Source organism: Mustela lutreola, chromosome 8 (assembly GCF_030435805.1).
Source record: "Mustela lutreola isolate mMusLut2 chromosome 8, mMusLut2.pri, whole genome shotgun sequence".
NCBI lineage: Eukaryota > Metazoa > Chordata > Mammalia > Carnivora > Mustelidae > Mustela > Mustela lutreola.
In genome coordinates this window covers 37,182,598-37,188,289 of record NC_081297.1, presented here as the reverse complement: position 1 = coordinate 37,188,289, position 5,692 = coordinate 37,182,598, and positions in this window count along the sequence as shown.

Here is a 5,692-nt window from a genome sequence, read left to right as displayed (position 1 = left end):
CCAAGGATTGTTCTATTCAGTCCTTCTTTATCCTCAATGTCTGTTATATTGCAGTCACTTACGTGACTAATGGGAAAAATCACAGAAAGAAAGAGTTAAAACTACAGAAAAACCCTGTAGGTTCAATAACACAAAGCTTTCTAAAATTATTTAGCCCAGGAATTGAATACTGGCTGCACTTTTGATTTTTTTTACAATACCATTGTATTGAATTTAATTTAATGGAAATACTTGAATGGTAGAATAATAAAAAAATTATAAAAGCAACTTGCTCCTTAAAGTAAGAATTATATAGGGCATCTCTTCTAGAAGCAAACTTTTCAAATGTCAAACATCTGAAAGCATAGAAGGAGAAGTAAGAGTGTGAATTGTACTTCAATGCTCTTTTCTTTATATTCAGCAAACAGCTTCATTCACACCTTTCCAATTTTTTCAACTCTTTTGACAAAGCCTTCAGAGGAGTTACTGCTGATGACAACCATCACAGCCTAACAGGAGAAATTTTATAAAGAAAAATAATAGCATGTTTTTCCCAAATTGTTAAGGATATGGTGAAGCTCTGTCAGATTCAAAGGAGGAATGTGCAATTCCATGCTATATATAATCATAACTTATTTTAATAGTGGCTTTGCAATTTTTCAGATATATCCATTTACTGAAACCACTATCAAATAAACAAAAACAAACAAATTAACAGGGGTTCGAGACAGAAATTATCTAATCTAAAAATAGCACATGTTCACAGAAGACACAACACATATCCCAAGTACTACTATAGGTTTCAAGTAATAGTCAAAACAATTGTAAAAATGATTCAGACCCTACCAGTCAAATCATAAATGGGACCTTAACTGTAAATCCTTATCTTTAGACAATAAATCAGTGGTAAAACTCCTAGTGCTATTTCAAAAGTAATCAAGGCCTTGCATTCCTTGTACCAGAAAATAAGCCCAAGACCCCATCTAGTTTATATCTGCTTTTGAAGCCTGCAGAGTCCCTTTCCCTTGTCCAACAGTTACCTCTGCTTTATTCTAACGTTGAAGTTTCTGCCCTCGGTGGAATACAAGCTTCATTCAGGTGAACATGCAATACACATTGCACAAATACATATGTGGATGTGCATGCATCCACAACCTTATGACCAACCATACACGGGATAATAAAACTCTCCCTTCTGAGTATTCATCTTAAATACTAAATAAAAATCTCTCTCCTGTTCAAACAGTCAAGGCTTTGGAACTTATTCCCTGTGATCTCCTTGTATGTAGTAAACAAAGATTCCTTTGTTTGACAACTCCACCTGTTTCTGTGATTCACCAAAGACTGACCTCAGTTACTGTAATGTAATATCAAGCATATCTAGTTAGTTGATCATTTTGTTCAAGTCTTACATATCTTACCAATGTGATGACCATTTGTCTATATAATCTTAAAATAAGGGTGTTGAAATTTTTTTTCCATTTGTCTTCCAAGGTAGAAGTTATGATTTTTTTTTAAGATTTTATTTATTTACTTGAGAGAGAGACAGTGAGAGAGAGCATGAACGAGGAGAAGGTCAGAGAGAGAAGCAGACTCCCCATGGAGCTGGGAGTCCGATGCGGGACTCGATCCCGGGACTCCAGGATCATGACCTGAGCCGAAGGCAGTCGTCCAACCAACTGAGCAACCCAGGCGTCCCAGAAGTTATGATTTTTGTTCTTAGTTTTTCCCTATATATTCCCAAATCTGTTATTAAGTATTAAAAGTCAAGAATTATTATACTCCCTGATGAATTCATCCTTTTACGCTTCTGTAATTTTGACTTGATCTTTATGTCTGATAATGAAATTTGCTTTAAAATCACTTTTCATTATCTTGATATAACCACCAAAGTTATAGTGTGATTAGAGTTAATATAGCATATTTTTTCTTTTACTTTTTAAAGCACTTCTATATTTAATCCTGACAAAGAAACTAAACAGCTTTTTAACTCTGGAAGCATCTTTCTAAATTATCCTATTTTTTTTAAATGAAGCAGTAGCAATTTTTGTTAAGGGACCTAAACTGAAAGTAGGTTTAGAAATTTATTTATTTATTTAGTAAAAGATTTTATTTTGTTTATTGACAGCAAGAGAGAGATAGAGAGAGAGACAGAGAGAAGAAGAAGCACACAAGCAGGGGGAATCACGTGCAAAGGGAGAGGAAGAAGCAAGCTCCTTGGGGTGCAAGTAGTCCCATGCAGGGCTGGATCCCTGTACACTGGAATCATGACCTCACCCAAAGGCAAACATCTGCTTAAACAACTAAGTCATCCAGGCACCCCTAGAAAATTAAAAAAAAAAAAAAAAGACCTTTTAAAAACATTTTGTTTCGGGGCGCCTGGGTGGCTCAGTGGGTTAAGCCGCTGCCTTCAGCTCAGGTCATGATCACAGGGTCCTGGGATCGAGTCCCACATCAGGCTCTCTGCTCAGCAGGGAGCCTGTTTCCTCCTCTCTCTCTCTCTGCCTGCCTCTCTGCCTACTTGTGATCTCTCTCTGTTAAAAAAATAAATAAAATATTAAAAACATTTTGTTTCTTTCTTGTTTTTTTTAAATATATTATTTATTTGACAGACAGAGAGACAGGAAGAGGAACTATAAGCAGGGCAGAGGGATAAGGAGAAGCAGGTTTCCCACTGAACAGAGAGCCTGATGTGGGGCTCCATCCCAGGACCCTGGGATCATGACCTGAAAAGAAGGGACACTTCTTGGAGGAAGCCACCCAGACACCTCATTTCTTTGTTTTTAATATATGGCAACTGATGCTTCCCAGCCACGAGAAGCATATTACCCATTGATTAAATCTTGGATAACAACCTATTTAAAAAGGTGTGTAAATATATACTTACTCAGATTTATACACTTTGTGTTTTCTTCATAGTTTGGGGCTGGACCCCATGGTCACAACACTGCTTCCAGTCTTTGCCTTCCCATCTTTTGATACCAGGTATTTGGTCAGCAAAGCAAATTAGTATCAAAATTAATAAGCCCTTGGCACCATATCTCTGGAGCAGGGCTTGCTCTTAGCCAAGGCCCAGAGCAGTTGACCTCCCGTCGCTAGTGCTATAGCCCCAAGGACTAGGTCCCTGCCACCAGAACTCAGTCTTACATGTTATGCTAAGCAGACAAAACCAAAACAGGAAAGCTCCGACAGCTTTCACTGGCATGCCTCATCTCCAACTCCCTCGACGTCCAGGCAGTACCAGATGACAGGGAGGGGTCTTGGTCCAACATATGGGAGGGAAGGAAGTAGCCACGAGCAAGTACCTGCCTCTCTGTTCCTTTCTTTCATGAGCAGGTTGTAAGGAGGAGGAAGAGGAAGGGGAAGAGAGGTGAACTTCAAGGGGTAAAGGCCTCAGGTAGGCAGCTGGCTCCTGCCAGTAGGAAAGGGACAAAGGAGAAGGCAGTGAGTCTTGCAGAGAGGGTGGGGGGTAAGGGTTACAGCTTATGACGGAATATGGACAGGAGTAATAGGGATACTAGTCATTTGAGTCCACCATTGGCAAGCTGGGCTGGGTGTCAGGGCAGATAGGCCTCCCTGGGCAACGGCACATGAGAGAAGGTGGAATTCTTCTCTGAGGAGCAGGTGGAGCTTTGGGTGTTGGGAAAGCATAGACAGTATTGTTCCAGGGCCAAGGACAGGTCCGGGTACTCCTGGTTGGCGGTCAAGGCCACAGTATGTTCCAGGGCCAAGGACAGGTCCGGGTACTCCTGGTTGGCGGTCAAGGCCACAGTATGATCCAGGTCTTCTACCAGCAGCTTGAAGGTACCACATGCCAGCCACCCCTCATTATTGTGTATAACTCTCTGGTGCACTTATTGGCTTATCCATCAAATGACTCCTTCAGCAGCTTGAAAACCACCTCCACAGGCACTCCAGGATATGGGAGGCTTCCAGAGTGAAAATTTTTCACAGGATCACCCCAAAAGACCAGAAGTCACTCAGGTGGATGTAGATCTGGTCAAACATGGCCTTAGGGACCATCCACTTCACAGGCAGTCCACTGTTGGTTGTCTTTTTATAGTAACTGATGTGGTGATATCTCTGGCAAGGCTGAAGTCTGAGATCATCATCATGTTGTCCTTTGTCACCAGCACTTCCCTGGTGGCCAGGTCTTGGTGTATGCACTTCTTGGAGGCAAGGTACTCCATGCCTCAGGCTACCTGGTAGGCACAGGATACCAGGTCCTTGGAGGAGAGTTGCTCTGCTGCATTGTGGCTGATATTGTAACAGTACTCCAGGTCAGGAGGCCTCTGGGCCTGCAGGTACTCCTGTATGTTGTCTTTGGAGGCATATTCCATGATAGTGTACGAAGGACCATCCTGTGTGCAGGACCCAGCAGGTTGATGGTGTCCTTGTGCTGTCCAATCATCTTCATCATCTCCATTTCTGAGATTAGGTTTGACAGGTCTTTCTCTGTTGCATCTGACTTCAACATCTTCACAGACACTTTAGTCAAATGGTTGGATTTGTCTTTGTCCAGCCCAATGGCCTCCTCTAACACCACCTGCCCAAAGTAGGCCTGTCTTAGGGGTCTGCCTAAACTGCCTACAACCAGCCTGCCTCAAGGCAGTTATGAACTCTAGATTATCCTCAAAAACATTAAACCACAAGCTAAAAATTCTCTTCACTAGGTCTCTGTCGCAGGTCTAATTTTCTTATCTTTCATCATTTATCTTTTTCCTAATTCTTATTTTCAGTATAGTTTATTTTGCTTCCAGGTGTTTCCCCGGGTTTCTGTATGCTGTTTCATAGGGAAGAATTATCCTGTCATAAAATTATTTCTTGAGCATTCATTACGTCTCTCAGTTAAAATGGGTTCTTTTATGGTATTGATTCATTTGAGTTTTCTCAAAATGGGAAGAATTTTCAAAATGGTGTTTTCCTCAAGGTTCAGAGTATGTTGTAGCCTCATCTTTACTCTTTTTGAAATTCACTTTTCAAATTCTTGTCCCTCTTTTTATCTTTTTAAATTAAAATGTTTTCTTTTTACTATTTTTTTTTATTTGAGTGTAGTTGATATTCAGTGTTACATTGGTTTCAGGTTTTCAATATCTCCATACATTATTCTATGATCACTACAAATATAGCCACCATCTGTCACCATATAACACTATTATAATATCATTGACTATATTCTCTACACTGTCCCATATCTCTTTTTAAAATCTCTGATTTTTATGTTTTCTGTTATTCCAATTTTCGACCATCATTTTACTTGGTTACTTTAATAAAATATGCCTGATAACACACTCTTTGCTGAAAACCATAGCATTTGATTTATAGTGGTCTTCTTCTTCTTCTTCTTCTTTTTAATTAACATATAATGTATTATTAGCACCAGGGGTACAGGTCTGTGAATCGCCAGGTTTACACACTTCACAGCACTCACCACAGCACATACTCTCCCCAATGTTCATAACCCCACCACCCTCTCTTTACCCTCCTCACCCCCCCCCCCGGCAACTCTCAGTTTGTTTTGTGAGATTAATAGTCTCTTATGGTTTGTCTCCCTTCCGATCCCATCTTGTTTCATTTACTCTTTTCCTGTCCCCCAAACCCCCCACATTGCACCTCCATTTCCTCATATCAAGGAGATCATATGATAGTGTCTTTCTCTAGTTGACTTATTTTGCTAAGCATAATACCCTCCAGTTCCATCCATGTCAACGCA